An 18,856-nucleotide genomic window follows, 5' to 3' on the forward strand; every position below is an offset into this window, starting at 1 on the left:
CTTCAGATTTATGGAATTTAGATCTACATCTAGGCTCAAACTTGAGCTTGAGCCTCCTACACTCCTCCATCGGTTGATTCAATGTAGCTTGGGATACATCTTGCAACTCTTGTCATCTTTAGATTTCTAGCACGGATGTACATCTAGATTCCAACATTAGTTAAGCCTCTCCTACCAAACTACATGGGTGTCTCAATGCAACTTAGGCTCCATCTTGCAACTCTTGTCAGCTTTAGAATTCTAGCACTTAGATGTATATCTAAGCTCAAACTTGAGCTTGAGCCTCCTATCGTCCTCCGTGGGTTGACTCAATATAGCTTGAGATCCATCTTGCAACTATTTTAAGCTATAGATTTCTAGCACTTAGATCTACATCTAGGCTCCTACATTGTAACTTAGGCTCCATCTTGGACCTATTTTCAGCTTTAGATTTGTAGCACTTAGATGTACATCTAGGCTCAAACTTGAGCTCGAGCCTCCTACCATCCCACATGGGTTGATCCAATATAACTCAAGATCCATCTTGTAACTCTTGTGAGCTATATATTTCTAGCGCTTGGATGTGCATAAAGGCTCCATTCTCCTATCGAACTCCATGGGTGCCTCTACAATGTAACATAGTCCCTATCTTGCAACTCTTGTCATCTTTAGATTTCTAGCACTTAGATGTACATACAGGCTCAAACTTGAGCTCGAGTCTCCTACCATCCGCCATGGATTGATGTAGTGTAGATTTGCTTACTGGAATGGGATGCAAGCTTTTGCCAAAATTGTGAGTGTATCTTGGGAATGCATTAAATTTTGAGTTCTATGTTCAAACATACAATTTTACTGATATCTCTTTTTTTTCTCAAATATTGCAGGGTCCAAAACAAGGTGATTCATTGTTTCTTGTTGATGGTTCCACAAGGAAGGCTCGTGGGGTTATTCATTCCACTGATGCATCTCAACATTGTGGTTTTGAATTGATTGGTACAACATGTGTAGCGATACATGTACTAGATAGTTTTGATGACACCTTCTTGATTCAATTCATCACAATTGATGCAAGAACCATGTCTCAAGCAATTGAAAGCATCATCAAATGGCCACTGCATAATATTGTTATGGACAAAGGAAAATCTCATACAATAGATGAGGATTTGCAGAAGATGGCTTGATAGTAGATAGAGCAAGTTGGAAAGAGAAAAGAGCCATCCTTTGGGCTGACAATAGATCTACAAAACTTGGTAATAGAGTGGTATTGTTTGTCCACCCATATGAGGCTATAAACTGTATCGAACTAGGTGAGAGTAGCTTGGGTGTCATTGTGGAAGGGTCGATGCATCCACATCAAAGTGACATTTCAAGTTTGAATTTGGTAAGCTGGCCTATTAGGCAGCTCACATTTGAGAATGGTGAGCCCTTGATCAAAGACACGGGATCTTATTTGCCATTGAGGGTATTCAAGATCCCCTCATGGAAGAAATGCAAGATTCCCTTGACAGCTTATATGCTTCCAGTGATGAGTATGAGATGATGGCATAGATAACAACACTGAAACTTGTTTTGAAGAAGGTATCACCAATACAGTACTAGGTCTTCTTCTTCATTCTCAAAATGATATGGAGCAGGCTGCCATTGCTGGTGATTATGATATCAGACATGGGACAGGTAAGAAAAGGACTTATGTACATAGAGCTAGGCCTAGAAAAAAAAACAGGTACTACTCATGCTTTCAACAAACAATGTGATGCTGCAAACATTCACAAAGTTGCAATAATTGATTGTTGTGAGATGCGATGCTGTCAGATTGGAAACAGATCCAAAATCATGCAAGCAAGGGCAAACTTTTGGGGACACAGCTACACTAGCCAATGCACATTTGTATTGGATTGTATGAGCATGGCTTATAGAAAAGATCAAGAAGAGGCATGCTTTGAGTTTACTTTTGATTGGAAATAAGGTATGTAATAAATCATGGTATGTAATGCATGGAATAGGAAAGTCAACATTTTACAAGCTGCGTAAGAAATTCTTGGATGGAGCATGCAATGGAAATCATGGAAATACTGGAATAATAAGGAAGAGCTTGACACATGTTGAGATGGAAAAAGCACTCATACAGGGCTTCATAGATACTAATGTAGATCAAATGCCACATAAGTCAAGGACAACCATGCATGGCACTCAAGAAACTCAACGTGTTCTACCAACGATGTACAAACAAGTGGACATTTTGCGGGAAGTAAATGACACACTTGTCACAATGGAATACAAAACGTTGTCACAGCCAACATTCTCAAGGTTGTGGAACAGAGTCTTCAAGATAGTCACTTTATCAAAATCAAGCACATTCTCTAAATGTTACATTTGCACATCAATAAAGATCAAGCTAGAGTCCACCAAAATCAAGTGGAGCATGCTAGATACATGGCACAGAGGAGAGCACTGTAGAAATATGTACTATGCTTGGAGAAGCTCTTCAGAAATGAATCCAACCAAGTTCTTGTGCATTATACATGACAAGATGGACCAAGTAAGACTGCTCTACCACAAATTAAACCAGTTCCAAAATCTCTCAATGGAGTTGAGAGGCTTCCAGTATGTTTGACAAGAATGCTCACTCATGGACATGGACAAACAGCTTATGGTCACTTTGCATTGGGATTATGCCCGAGTGATCCCAACTTCACAATTGCATCGCTCTCAAAATGTCTAAGAAACTTAGAGAGAAGAGATAAACACATGTTTGGTGACTTGAGATTAGAAATCTCAAGTGTAGAACCACGAACAAATCTTTTTTATTGTGTTTTGTCTACCACTTCTCTCTATCACCATATGAAAGTGCTTAAGGACAAAAACCAGTACTGCAAGGAACAGAGTGCTCAGAATGAAGACGTAGAGACTAATCTTATCACAAATGTGAATGTGGACACTGAGAATTTTGCTTCTAGACAGGAAAATGATTGTTCAAGGATGCAATCAATCTTTGCTACTAATGCACATGTACAGGAGGATGGCAATGTATTTGGGTTCAAGAGGTTGCCAAGAACATTGTTGTTTTGCAACTTGACAATTGTGGTTTAGAAAATAAGAAGCGATATGTGTTTGCATACCTATCACTGTTGATTGCACGAGGAGTATTTGACACAGTGCAGCTTGGCTTTCTTATGGTTGGTCACACTTATGAAGGCATTGATGCATTGTTCAGTTGCTTTTTTGAGAAGCTTAGAAAACAAGCCATTTTTACATTTCCACATTTGATGAATATCTTCAATGAGTGTGTTAGCATGCATCCAGCACCTTTTCTCCTAAAAAAGGTGGCAGACTTTAAAGGATTTGTAAAGGGGTTCTTATATGATGGAGCAGATAGCTTAGTAGGTCATTCAAAGCCATTTCAATTTAGGTTCTATATGAGTGATGGAATACCTTTCATGCAGTACAAAGTACACCCTAAAAATGTGGATTGGTTACCCAAAAATGGTATAGAGTTATGGAAGAGAAATGACCAAGGAGGATCCAAGCTTCCTGAAGGTGTTCCAAAAGTATTACCACCCTTTGAGTATGTTAAATATAGTGAGAAAGTTATGGAAGGATTAAAGAAGTATGTTAGTTGGTGGAAAGAGCACTTACAAGAGAAAGGAGATGAAAGTGAGTATGCTAGGTGGATCAACCCAGTTCTTATGTACTGGGAGAATCTCATGCAAGCTATGCAAAACCCTAGAGAAAGTGAAAACACTTATTTGATGACTTTTGGACAAGGAGTATATGTGAATAATATCATCCTCTTGAAGTTCCATTGGAAGACAGTCTAGAAGAAGTACTTGATGTAATCGAGGGCCACTATTGTGGTCCAATGCACAACAAATCTGCTGAGCAGTTCAACCCAACCCTTGATGTGAGAAAGGGAGACTTTGTACTTGTGCAACCTTGTGATGAGAATTACCCAATTTGGTTAGGAGTGGCAACAACAAATATTGATCAGGACAATGACTCGGTAACCTACCTTCAAGTGAAGATACAATACTGGGCACCAATTTCAAAGAAGAAGAATGCAAGTGATATGGAGGTTTACAAGGATTATTGGAACAAGTATCGGATAGAGAACATCAATGATCCTCAACATTGGGAAGACACTAGCTGCATCATCTGGGCATGGAAGCCCAAGGGTGGATGAATTCATGAAAAAATCAAGATTCCAAAGGCAATAATCCTCAAGGCCAAAGAGAGTCGATTGAAACTTGATGAACATGAGGCACCATCAAATGTCCATGCAAATGAGGAGGAATGATTGCTTATTGTTGGCCTTTCACCTTTGTAATCTTCTAGCAATGGTTCAAATTAGCCACCCATAGCTAGGGTCATTATCAACATTGATATTGGCATCCCACCTTTGTATTCTTCAAGAAATCTTATTCAATATGAATGGTGTTTTTTTCAATTGAGTCACCCAAGATTTTCTCGCAAATTACCTTTTGATTGTTTTATCAAATGAAGCATGTGTGGGAAGAAAATTTGGTTTTGGGTGCATGAGCGCGCCCGCGCACGTGTGTGTGTGTGTGTGTGTATTTGTAAACTATCATGTGCAAAAACACTCTCGTGTATAGTAAAACGGACCATATTGGATCTTGATGACTCATAACCATCCACTAAACATTGTATCACGGTTTTCATATGTGCAAAAACCTAGTACATTACAACCTTACCTCAAGTCCATGAGACACAAAGAATCATCCCAAATTTGTGAAATTTTCACTATTTTCCTAAATATGTGTTGAGGGCTTTATGATCTTGTTCAAGAGGCCAAAGTTGATCTATGAGATAGATTGATGTACATATATGTGTTATCTAAAAATCCAAAAGAAGAGGATATAGATACAAAATCAAAATACTAGTATTACCTAGCTCAAACATGACAAAAGTGGGCTCATGCTCTAATCTTTGAGGGCAAATCTAGGATCAAGGAGGATAGTCATGATATGCATGACTGTCCATCCAACCCTATCTCTCTAAAATAATTTATCACACACACAACTAAAAAACTTACAATATCCAAACTTGAATGCATTGCAAACTCTAGAGGAGTGGAAAACTTTGGGTAAGCAATTCCTCATTTTCTCATCACACATTGCCTCCTAACAGTCAGCTAATCATCATGGACCAAAACTTGTTGTGCTTGTTAGCATACATCTTTCAAAGAAATGAAGAGAGGCACAATAAAATTAATGAGGGAGAGGGAAAAAGATCCCCTTGCACTAGCATCTCATTGAGTTATTTCCACATTCCTCAACATCATCCTCATCTCTAGCTATATTTCCTTCTAACTGCATAATTTATAAGAGCTAATAGAATATTACCGAACCCTGCCATCATCCGCCCCCCTCCCCCCCCCCCCCCCCCCCCCCCCCCCCACACACACACACACATACACACACACACGCATACATACATACATACATGCATACATACATACATATATGTGTGTGTGTGTGTATAGATATATATATATATATATATATATATATATATATATATATATATATATATATATATATATATATATATATATATTTAGAGGCTGAAGTTGGCATATGAGATAGATGTACATGTATGAGTTGTTTGGCTATCCAAAACAAGGTGAAGAGGCATGGAGGCTTGCTAAGTTAAGGGGGGATGAGAGAGAGTAAGTTTAAATAAGTGCCTACAATCACATGGAATTTTTGTTATGTTTTAATATAAAATTGTATTATCTATTTTCAAAAAGTGGCTCCTACTTGCTCGCCTAAAATAAAATACATTGACTGAATAATGCCTTCAAGATTCCCTTTTCCCTCATTGCCTAGTCCTCACCTCCTGCCTGTGTCATCAAAACCTTATCCCACTTGCTTGCTGCCCTTCCCTACCTCTCAACGTGTCCTTGCGAGCTTGCAAATCCGTAGTCCCTATGAGCTTGGACTTAAGCTTCCCCCACCATCCATGGACTTGCACCTACATAGCAATCCCCCCATGTTGGAAATGGGGTACACACTCGAAACACAAAATGTGCGCCTCTCTACAGCCTAGGGTAAACAACATCAACCCAATCAAATAGGATTCGCCTTCAAAATCCACACAATCTCACATATATATGCTCATTTCGACACATGAATGGACACACACATGTCACGGGAAGCTCTAGCACATATCACACACCCAACATCTCTATTCCACACCACTAACACATGCTAATCAGACTCTTTCTCACAGTCACTTTCCACACTGACCTCGGTTCACGGTTGTACTCAACCACACCGTGAATTGGCAACACAGGCAAATTACATGAGCAAAAAAAGGGAGGGGGAGTGGGGAATCGACACCGAGAGGGGGGGAAATGGTGAACTTCTCCTTGCAAGAGCTTACAAAGATCCCATGGCTTACGTAGAGCAAAGCTTCTCTTTACCTGCTCCAAAACTCTCTTGGCAAAAAGCCCTTTACAAAAAAATTGAAAGCCTCTTATAGGGAGGTTTCACTTACAAAAAAAAAACAAAAGAAGGTGGTCCTTTTTCACCCATACAACTCTAGGACCCAATTTTTTAAATTGGGATCCATTTGACCCCATTTAGCGCTTTGGATAGGACACCTCAACAGACTCTCTCTCTCTCTCTCTCTCTCTCTCTCTCTCTCTCTCTCTCTCTCTCTCTCTCTCTCTCTCTCTCTCTCTCTCTCTCTCTCTCTCTCTCTCTCTCTCTCTCTCTCTCTCTCTCTCTCTCTCTCCCCCCACCACTTCAGAGTCCCTCACTTGAGCCCATTTTGGTTGTCACGGCACCGTGACAAAATCTTTTGGTGCATGCCTTCTCTCCAATAAAAGGGTTGTCTATTTTGAAGTACCACAGGCATGGCCCCTAATCGGATTCCCATGTCATTATCTACATTGCAAACCATTGCCACCAAGAGTCCAGTAGAAATGCCACAGATAGGCACCGTGGACCGGCGCACGTATGCACTCAACACCCTAATAGACGCCCAAAACAGACACCATATCCACGTTGGGGAGTTCCCCTCTCTCCACACCTTGTGATGCTAATGAATGGTGTGCACCCCAGCGCATATACCTTGCGGCTCTGGCTCTTGACATTGCAAATGGGATATTGCGATGACACCTGGTAGCTGCAGGAGCTCCTAGGCCTCCAAGGCACTCCAAACCCTTCAACAACTCCCTTAAAAACTGGTTCTTTCCTTCAACTTCAAGGCCTTATATTTTTTTGCTCACCCACCCAATTATTGAACTATAAAAATAGAGTGAAATCCGTCGGCGCGTCGACTTCTATCCACATGGAACGTGCCGCATTTCAAAGATTTTGGGCGCACCAATCGAGGCCACCAAAATTGGCAAAAAACATTTGCATCTCCCTGTCGTTTTTTGGCACAAAGTTCCAACTGCAATATCTCAGCCCTCGTGATTCCATTTAAGGAGCCGTCAATTCTAGCTAGCCCCATACAGTGCATATGACATTCCAAAACTTGGTTGAGACCCAAAATCTCTCAGTGGGCAAGCTTCTTAATGCGGGTAAATTGGCCCATAACTGGCCCTCGGCAAACATTCAACTGCCCATAACTTTCTCATTTCGGTTTCGATTCTCAATTTGAAAGGACCGACATGGCCCGTAGCTCAAGTGCTTCACATTCACCTACTAAAACCAGCCCTGGCCATATGTCCCCATCTACCCTACCCATTGGGGATCTCCATAGCCTTCTAACTTTGAACTTCGATATTTTTCACACCGTGGCTCTATTTAAGGAGCATTCTAGACTAGCTTGTAGAGCACTTTGAACACTACATTCTCGCGCACTAGCACAATACTTCAAACACTCAGACCTGCAATCCCAGTTTTCCTTTCTTGGAGCCTTCTTGGCCTAAAAAACCACATTATACATGTATTTCCTCTAGCCTTTGCTTGCCCCTTGCCTTACATACCAGCTTTAACATTTGGTTCCAACCTGTAGGCATCCATAACACTACTTGGCACCACTTCTAGCTTCAACCATGTTTTTTTGCACCATCATTATCCACCCCCTAGTTGAACATTCATGTTCAACCACAAACATGCTTATTTAGATGCCCATAACACTACTTGGCACCACTTCTAGCTTTGACCAATTTTCTATGCACCATCATTTCCCATCCCCTAGTTGAACATCTATGTTCAACCACAAACATTCTTACTGAATCTAAAAAAATTTCAACACCAAACTCGCAACCAAAAGCACTCCAAAACCACAACCATATGTGAAAAATTTGACACATGTCACATGCCACTTCTACTCAAGCAAGATACCCAACCCCTTGCTTTGCCTTCTATCATCCATCTAGACTAAACACCTCGCTTTGATCATGCCCATCCATTAGCAGCACCTTCCTATAGTGTTGCACCAACAATGCATTTAACCAATTGCACACCCAAACAGCCAATAGCATACCCTCACTGCTCCAAGCACTTACCTACATCTAAGTATCTTCAAATAGAGCACCATCGTGCTCAACATCCTGCTCAATAGACACACATGACATGTCATGGCACATACCTGGCATACCATCCCAACCATGTAAAGAGAGATCCTCTTCAAGTGGATTCCGTGCCGGTTTGACCACCCACTGCACAACCGCACCTACCAACATACCCTTCAACCAAAACTTGCACAGTTCCATTGAAATCTTGGCCCCAACCTAGGATTTTTCATCGCCCATCATAGAGTGCACCTGTAGCATTGGAAGCACGTCCACCTGTAACTCCACGCTCTCCTCTTCACCTACAAAGCACTCAATTCCAGCATCATCAAGCTCTCTCATCAATTGGCCCTTCAAGGTCTACTAGCACCACCTATTTGTTGGCCTCAATTACATGCTCTTCAACCACCTCTTCTATCGCTGCATCATGCTCTACCATAGAAGAGAGAAACTCATTCTCTATCATATCATCTTAGTCTTTGTCCATAAGCAAGGTCACTCCATCCCTCCTGGAAAAACTCCACACTTGTTTCAACAACATGGCACACTCCACTACCACTTTCACAAGCATGGCCATTAGCATGGCACCACACACCATCTTCACATGCTTACCATCACATGTAGGCACGGACTCCTCCATTTGTTCTCCACCAAACATAAAGGCTTGCATTGCTTCCTGCTCCTCACATGCATTCACCACATCTCTATGTACATGCAAGAGATCAAACTCTTCATATTTGATTGAGATGACTTAGGCTCCCAACTCGTATCAGCATTTGTAGAGCTGCATTCACTTGGCTCAACCATATCCTTTGTCTCAAGCTTGAAAATCTCCTTGAGATTTACCACTTTGAACTCATCTACAAACCATACCCTTTGACTTCTAGCTCCCAAAAGGAGTTTGTATAGATATACCTTGACTCGATAGCACATCCTTTTCCCGACTTGAAACCACCGGGACTTCCTCTATAGTTGGAGCCTCTCTAGCTAGCATCCTTGGCATAGAAACCGCCCTATCTATTTGCAGCCATAGAACCCTTGGTTCTTCTCGTGCCGGCACCTCCATTTGCACCAATCTTGGCTCGACTACAACCACATCAACCCGCTCTAGCATCACAGCACTTGGCAAACATTGTTTCACCTGTCACTTCTTCAATATATTCTTGGTCCGCCCTTTCTCTAGAGCTATCGCTTCCTCATATGACATCGGGCCATCAATCTCTACCTTGTCTCGCACTCCCTCATGTAGGCAATCCAAAAACTTACCAAACCTCATAGAACCAACATTCTCAGCATCAATTACCTTCACAAGCTTTCCCCTAAGGGCTTCAAATTCTCATTCGAAAGCTTTAAAATCACCCTCCAAGCTTTGCTTCAATCCGTCGATTTTTTGCTTCACTTCATCCAGCAACACATCTGACATAATCTTGCTACAAAAATCCATTTCCAACGCTTGATGATCGGTCTTCACTTCTTTGGGTATTCCGTTCAACCATCACTTCACTTTACCATGAATCAGGAGTGGGAACACTTGCATCACACCGTCTTCTCTTAACACACTACTCTCGAGTAGAAACAAACCATAGTCTTGGAGCCAGGCTTCCATATCTTCACTTGCATTTTCGACACCGGCAAAACAATACCTTCACTTTCAATCAAGAGAATTAGTGCGCTCCTCCGTGGAAAGGGGGAAGGGGGCACACACTCGAAACACAAAATGTGCACCTCTCTATGGCCTAGGGTAAACACAACACCTTGTCCACTAGGATTCACCTTAAAAATCCACACAATATCACCTTCACACGCTCATTTTGACACACGAATGCACACATGTGCTTCACACACCCAATACGTCTATTCCACACCACTAACACACGCAAACCTCTCTCTCTCTCTCTCTCTCTCTCTCTCTCTCTCTCTCTCTCTCTCTCTCTCTCTCTCTCTCTCTCTCTCTCTCTCTCTCTCTCTCTCTCTCTCTCGCACACACACACACACACACTTTGCATACATAGACCTCGGTTCAAGGTTGCACTTAACCACAATGCAACAACCGGAAACACAAGCAAAGTACACGAGCAACTGAAGAGAGGAGGAGCGGGGAATCCACATTGAGAGGGGGGGAAATGGTGAACTTCTCCTTGCAAGAGCTTACAAAGATCCCATGGCTTACACAGAGAAAATCTTCTCTTTACCTGCTCCAAAACTCTCTTGGCAAAAAGCCCTCTAAAAAAAATTTTGAAAGCCCTCTTATAGGGAGGTTTTACTTACAAAAGGAAAAATAGAAGAAGGTGGTCCTTTTTCACCCATATAGCTCTAGGAGCTCTTTTTTTCAATTGGGATCCATTTGACCGCTATTTAGCACTTTGGACAGGATGTTGACACCTCAGTACACACACTCTCTCTCTCTCTCTCTCTTCACCACTTGAGAGTCCCTCAGTTGAGCCCATTTTGGTTGTCACGGCATCGTAACAACCCTTTTGGTGCACGCCCTCTCTCTAATAAAAGGGTTGGCCGTTTTGTAGTCCCACGGGCACGACGCCTAATTGGACTCCCACATAATTATCTGCATCATGGACCGCCGCCGCCCAAAGGGCTACCAAAAATGCCACAGAGAATGGCATAGATTTCAAACCAATGATCCAAATTCCAAAAAGAAGTGAACCATAGCTTCCACTAAGCATACTCTACCAGATGGCATCACCATAAGTCAAAAATTTGTTCCAACATGGATCACAATCCATGACCCCCTGAGTCAGAAATGACTTGCAACCACCTGACTAGTGCCTGTAGTAGTCCTAGATGCACTGGTGAAGTTTGGTCAAGTTTGGACTTGTTTTGAGCAAGTTATGCTCATTTTTCATTTTATGGTCAAGTTTGCGTTTTATCAACTTTTTTCAACAACTTTTTGGCCAACTTTTGGATCTAATTACTTGAAATTGTGATCATCATAATGCCCTGCAAACAGCCAAGGAAGCAATGGGAAGTCCCTCCCTACTAGGTGGTGGATATCTTCTCAAATGAGAAAGCCCACATATCAGAGGAGGAGTTAGCTAAGATACCAAAAAATATCATCATTGGAATATCTAGAGTTGCGAATGGAACAAAAGTAAAGACTACCATCTTCCCAAGACAACTATGGACCTTTGTGCGCTCCTTGCCGCACTGTCGAAGCAAGGGACTTGCCAATACACCGTATGCGAGCCACAAACGGCTCCAAGCACACAACAAGCCTAAACTAGCAAGCTCAAGAAAACAAAGGGTGTGTCACTCACCGCTCTACGCTCGCCTTCGTGGTGGATTCCTCGCCGCGATGAAGAAGAAGCTGCAGTCATGCCGCGCTCAACCGCTTCGCCGCTGTCGTGCCTTGGTAATGCTCGTTCGCACACACACTCTCCCTCTCTCTCTCTCTCTCTCTCTCTCACACACACACACACAAGGAGGTGAAGAAGAAGAAGATGGAGATGGAGCAAGAGCACTCTTCAATTGCACAAATGAGAGAATGAGTAAAAATTAGGTTTAGTTGGCTTTTATAGGAGCTCACCCCATTCACACTTGGGCGCCCATGCTTAGCCAACTAATCCCTTGAATGTCCAAGTTAAAGTGCGCCTCTCATCGGCGATCACTCTACCTTTCCCTATTGGTCCAACAAGCCCGGTACCTGACTCTACCAAATACATAATACGCGTCCATCGTAGGTGATGGGGTGTCCGTGAGCCGTGAGGGTCAACAACCTTGCATCAGCAATAGGAGAAGGATCCAGGTGTCTATAGATGGACACATTCTTTCGTCTACAGATGTGGGCAACTGACATCCCCATTCAGTACAATGGAGAAGCTACATTAACATATAAAGACGGCAAAGCATTGAAATTTCAGATCTCCACTGACATGATCAATTAAGCACTACATTCACCACCAGGCAACCATAACTTGCTGCTCAAAACCAAAGCTCCAGATAATCACAAAACATTCATCAAGCAGCAAGAGCACAAGTTCACTTACAAGGACTTCGTGTATTCAGAAACAAAAATGCCGTTGTGTCTCATATCCCAACATCTCAAAGTTCAAAAGCCTCCAAGGTACACTAAGCCAAATGTGCACATTGTAGTAGTGATGGTCATTGGACTTTCAAAGCAAAGAATGATTTGCTGCGACTTGAGAACATATATACTAGAAAATCTAGTCGAAGCCAATCTCGAAAGCAGCAACAGAAACAAGACATATATAAATGGGGGGCTAGTGCTAGCTAGAATCACCTACCAAGTACTTGGAATGATAGAACGGCTGCCACCAAATGAGTCATTTCTTGACCTCCTAGACAAGTCAAAGCATGCAGTCGGGTCAATGGAAGGACCCTCAGTAGATCAAGATCCAAAGAAAACATCTAGACAGAGCTCTTGAACAAAGAAATCTGATAGTGAGGAGATAGAATCAGATATCAACCTCAATGGAGAACTCAAACCAAAAAACAGATATATGCCTTCATAATATGAGACCTATGAAGATGAAGAAGATGACAAAGAAGAAGAAGAGTATACTCTTATTCAAATGCAAGTCAAACAGAAATCTACATAACATAGATACCACATACCAATCTCTCAGACACAAAGATCCATGGAAGAAGTTTAGACACAAAGAGAGGAACTATGAAAAAAGATGGCAGAGGAGAAGAAGACAATGGGAGCACATGTAGATGAGGAAGGTAATAATTGTCAATCCATGGGACGAAGCTGACTCAACTAGTGCATAGAGGCTACAAGAGTGTGTCAATCTCTTGGGAAAAAAAATAGACAACTCGCATCTAACACAAGCTACACTCAAATGACTTAAGTAATCAAAAGTTGTTACTCAAGTGTATGAGACCTAAGCACACATGCTTATCGTCTCAAAGCTCACTTTTGATGAAGTGCAAAAAACACGATTATTAGTAGTGAGATTTTGACCTAGTCGTTTCTGACCCCAAATGCGTCTAAATGCTTAGTAATGATGTCCCAATACCCCACCTATGCTTACTTTTTGACTTCCTAGCTTAAATTCCTACTTATGATTAAAATAAGGGCGTAGGTTGGTGACGCCAAAAGCTACAATTTACCATGATATGTTTATGTCAATGCGTAGAACTCTTACCTGCAGTTGCAATGCAAGAGATGACACTGCAATGTGACAACTGACAAGGGAGTAGGAAGCATGAGAAGGAGAGAAGTGAGCGTCGTTAGCTCACGCTGTGTATTTCTTATTCAAAACTTGATAATAACTTACAGAAATTGGCTTTTATACCTTAGCCAAGGTTTCTTTGGTCAAAAACTAATGATTTCAGAGCTCTAACTAAGGATAGATTGATACAATCTCGAAGCTTATAGCTCCAGTTCATTGATAACAATATCCACTTGAAAAATAAGAGTTACAATATCCCAATTTATCAAAGGAATAAGTGTTTTTACAATAAAGCTCTCAAAAAATAATACATGGGTTAGCTTGCTGCTAACATTCCCCCCCTCCTTGACTGTGTCATCCCTTGACATGGTTTCATGGACTAAAATCGTCTTTGGGTTGATGGTTGGTGAGGCAGTCTTTAAGTGCTTGTGGAGCTTTCTGATATCTGATGCAAAGTTCTTTCTCAGGGACTTGCAAAAATTGAATAGTGACTTTATTTTTAAGTTCAATGGTAGAATAGCCGTAAATCCTTGTTGTCAGATTGTTGATCACTAGCCCAAATATCTTTGTACGCCATTGAAGTGCGCGTACAAGAGCGTGTGTGTGTGTGGAGTCTTACCATGCCCCAAGCGACATTTTCCAAGCGAACACAGATCCAAACAAACAAATTAAGAAAGTGAATCATAATACATGAAGATGAACTCAACAAGTTATAGTATTACAAACACTATCCAATTTGTTAATAACTAAACCCTACATCACAATTACTTGCCAATAATTCTCTAAATTTTTTAAGGAGTTGCTTTCGTCTCATCAATGACTTAATGTTTATCCATAACACAAATTACGTTGTCAAATCATTAATACAAGAGAATTCCATAAAAAATGGACAAAGTTTTCTTTGTGAAATGAAAAAAAATTCAAACTAACCATGGTCCATTGGACACCTCACATGAGGATTTCAAAATATTCACTTTCAAAATCATACAAGGAATGACATGTCCATTTTTCAATACTTAAACTCTAGATCATAAGCACTCGATAATAATTCTAGACTCTATGAAGAGCTGCATCCGTCATTAATGAAAACATTGCGTTTATGACGCATATGAAAGTCGTATCGCAATTGCTTCGCCATCCTTTGAGCCGTTGCCTCTACATAGATCGGCAATGCACTTCCACAAACAAGCAAAAGTGAATGTAGTCAATATGCATGCACTCAAAATTCAATCTATGGATCTCATTAATAACATTAAACGTAATTCTTTTGCAAGATACATAAATGCCAAAAAGTGAAACATAACATAAAGACCCAAAACACATAGCAAATAAAATAGGGAAGTGAATCATAATATAAGAAAATGAACTCAATAAGCTACATTTTCACAAACACTGTCTTATTTGTTAATAACTAAACCCTACATCACAAACACTTGCCAACAATTCTCTAGATTCTTGAAGGAGTCGCATTCGTCTCATCAATTCACAATGTTATGTATTATACATAATACAAATTATGTTGTCAAATCATTAATACAAGAGCCTTTCATTAAAAAAATTGGACAAAGCTTCCTTTGTAAAATGAAGAAAATTTCAAACTAACTATTGTCCAATGGACACCTCACATGAGGATTTCAAAATATTCACTTTCAAAATCATAGAAGGAATGATATGTCCATTTGTCAATACTTAAACTCTACATCATAAGCACTCGCTAATAATTCTTAGACTCTATGAAGAGTCGCATTCGTCATCAATGAAAACATTGTGTTTATGATGCGTTTCACAGATACGAAAGTCATATCTCAATTCCTTTGCCATTCTTTGAGCCGCTGCCTCTGCATAAATCAGCAATGCACTTCCACAAACAAACAAAAGTATATGTAGTTATTATGCATGTAATCAAAATTTAATCTATGGATCTAATAACATTAGACGTTATTCTTACGCAAGATACATAAATGCCAAAAAGTGAAACACAACATAAAGATCAAAAACACAAAAGTAATGTCAATGTCATAGTAGGAGCGAAGTCTCACTAGTCATCATAAGGGTCGACACACGATGGCATGTCACCCTCATCCTCAACATCTAGAGAGGTAGATGCCTCCTCTCGGCTTCGCTTTTTAGGGCAAAGCAAGGGAACCATATAGTCTATAATAAGAGACTCATCAGTGTCAAGCGCAGCACATGCTCGTTTAGATGATAAGCATGCAACCAAAACGGGAGTTGTACCACACCCAAGCTCCAAACAAATACCTCCACGTCGACAAAGCAGCTCAACAAAAGCTGCAACAAAAGCCTGGCTCCGCTGCATCTCACCCCACCAAGGCATCCTTGATCCTGATCTAGCTAAGGAAGGCTCAGGAAAATGGTGTGTCATGAACGAATCTGGAGGCTGGATACCCAAGCGAGAGAACATAGTGGTACTCTCAGCCACAAAGCATGCTGGCTGCATCCCAATCCTGTGTACCATAAGTAGCATAGAGCACTGGCACTGCAAATCAAATTACAAAACCACAACATTGAAAAAACATTGAAGAAAGAGCCTCAACAAAACTATACAATACTGAAGTGAAAACAATACCTGAATTCGACCAGATAAACTCTCAACATATCCATATGAACTATGATGGAGCACTATAATGCAACGATGTACCACCATCCGTGAAGCACGACAGAACCTCTCCACCCATCCAATAACCTCTCCTATTCATAGGTTCTTGTAAGAAAAAACTAATGATATTATGAAATAATATTAATGCAAGTAATCAAACACAACACAAATACCTGTAGTAGAAGCCATAATGAGCAGCCATCCAGAATCTGCAAGTGTAGATAAAATCAAATGGATAGCAGATCGTACATGCTCCTCAGTGCAAATATCCCAACGAGATGGAGAAGAAGAACCAATATGCAATCCACCAAAAGGAATATCCAAGAAGACAAAATATGCGGCCCACGAAACAGACTTTCCCCCACGAGTGTATGGCACACCACTTGAACGAACTCGAGACATATGTTGATACACAAGATTCCACGATGCATTGTGAGTACCCTCTCTATAGTTTGCAGCGATAGAAATGTAATCGCCAACAATAGCAATACATCATGTATCAAGAGGAAGCATTGGGTAACGCAAAGGAGACTCCAAAACATAGACAAATTGTATGCTCCTCCTAACAACAATCAAGCCCGAGGAGTCTGCGAAAACATATTTATGATATGTGAACTTTTTCACAAAGTATTAATAAAAGTCGACAATAAAAATTTCGACACTTACCATGCTCTAGAACATCCTTCTCAATAGTGGTATCAACCACAGTCTCCATCCTCTCACTAGACAAGTGGACACCTTAAAAGACATATACAACAGTTTTTGAACCTACAAGAATCAACAGCATGAAAACATAAAAGTTAAAGAATGACATAAGCATACCTGGTTGTCTCGCCTCTGAAGTAGCAGGTGGTGGTTGTCTCGCCTCTGCTGCTGCATGCCTAAGCATGGTTTCTCGAAGCTCTTTCTCTCTCTCAAGGATGTGACCCTGCACCATATCTAACCACCATGGACATGTATCTCTCTCCCATGTTGTCAAAGTGGGCATGCTAAGGGGGTACATATATGTGTCCTTTGACGCAGTCTGTGCCCACTGTCTCACCACAAATGGGAGAGTTGGCAAGATCCCCTTTGAAACCAAAAGTGACAAAAACCTAACAAGAAACAAAAACATTGAACACATGACTCGATAGTGACATACAAAGCAAGATCAAAATTGTTATAAACCTGTAAGACAATCGTTGAGCTGCCATTCGAAAAGTATCAACTTTCTTGAGTGCTTGTTTCTCTACATCTTTGCTTTTAGCCTCCAAAGAAACCTCCAAAGGATAGAGAAAAGGCCTAGCTTCAAAATTAATTTCATCAAAGTAGAACCCCAATGTGCATTCATGTGGCAATGGTGCCCCTCCTGGCACATTTGAATTGTCCAAAACAAGTTGTGTTGCTCTCTCATAGACACGAGCAAGGTAGCCTTCTCTACGCAGCCAATTACAAAGTTAAAAAAAGCAAAGTTGTGTTATTTAAACAAATATTATCTCTTAAACAAAGCAAGCCAAACATTAAATAACTAGTAAATCATACTCACTGTCGAAACAAATTATCTCCCTTCTTCAAACCAAAAGCAGTCCTTGTGATCCTATCAGACTCGAGTAATGAAACCCATTGGATTTTATTCTGCATAGGGGCATCATGGAGTGCAATCAAGTTTAGCTTCTCTAAAGTTGCCCAGCTGTCATGTCCCCATTTGAGTGACATAATCTTTGCCAACCAGTCTGTCCCAAGATTGGGATCCAAAATATTCAAGAGCTACAACACAATACAAAGAGCATGAAGTTTTACTTCACATCCATAACAACAATCAACACAATGACTATTGCTTGATTATTTGGTGAAGTGTACCTTTCCAATGCGTTCTTGATATTTATGTATTATCTCATGATGAATGCTTTTCTCCTCCTTCTTCACATCCTCTACAGGCATTCCTTGCTTGAGTTGAGTCAATCTAGACTCTTTCTCTTTAGTTATTTGAATCTAAAAAAGAAATCAATTTGTCTAAGAGTTATTCAAATGACTTAAAAATAATTTGCAAGCACGAAAAAAACAAAACTCACATCATAAACTAGCATGCCAAGGTAGCGTCGTGTGAGTGGATACCAAGGTTCTGCACCTTTAGCATACTTTCTTTGCACAGATGCAATTAGTTTCTAGTCTTTGTCGGGGAGAGTTTTTAGGTAGCTTTCATGTTCAGCTGCACATATGTGATTGGTGTTCAGCTACGAGCATCTTCGATCAAACACAGGGTAGGAAATGACTTCAAAAGACTTTGGTTTTTTGAGCCCAAAGATATGTGCCCCACGTTAACTTGCGCTCAAAGACCTGTGCCCCCCAAAAAACCTTTGGTTTTTTTAGAACTGCTCCGATCGAGACCTGCACCACTTTGCGCCCAAAGACCTGCTCCCAAAGACTGCATGTTAACATGCATGTTTAGAGTTTCTTTGAGAGTTGCTGTGACACCTGCTCCCAAAGTGTGTGCCTCCAGAAGTGCGCTCAATGTGCGCTCACATTAACATGAGATCTTGTTAGAATAATTTTGTGTGGAGTAGTGATTTTGAGTTGGTGGAGTAGTGATTTTGATTTGTCTTGAACGACGTTTGTTGTGCATTCATTATTTTAATTTTT

The 18,856-nt window shown here is 40.8% G+C and overlaps 1 pseudogene; it reads right to left on the reverse strand.

Annotated features, from left to right (window-relative positions):
- Positions 1 to 15,658: 15,658 nt before the first annotated feature.
- On the reverse strand, positions 15,659 to 18,303 carry LOC147464605 (uncharacterized; annotated as a pseudogene).
- Positions 18,304 to 18,856: the final 553 nt, after the last annotated feature.

The sequence above is a fragment of the Adiantum capillus-veneris genome, chromosome 1, assembly GCF_014529385.1.
Source record: "Adiantum capillus-veneris isolate H3 chromosome 1, ASM1452938v2, whole genome shotgun sequence".
NCBI lineage: Eukaryota > Viridiplantae > Streptophyta > Polypodiopsida > Polypodiales > Pteridaceae > Adiantum > Adiantum capillus-veneris.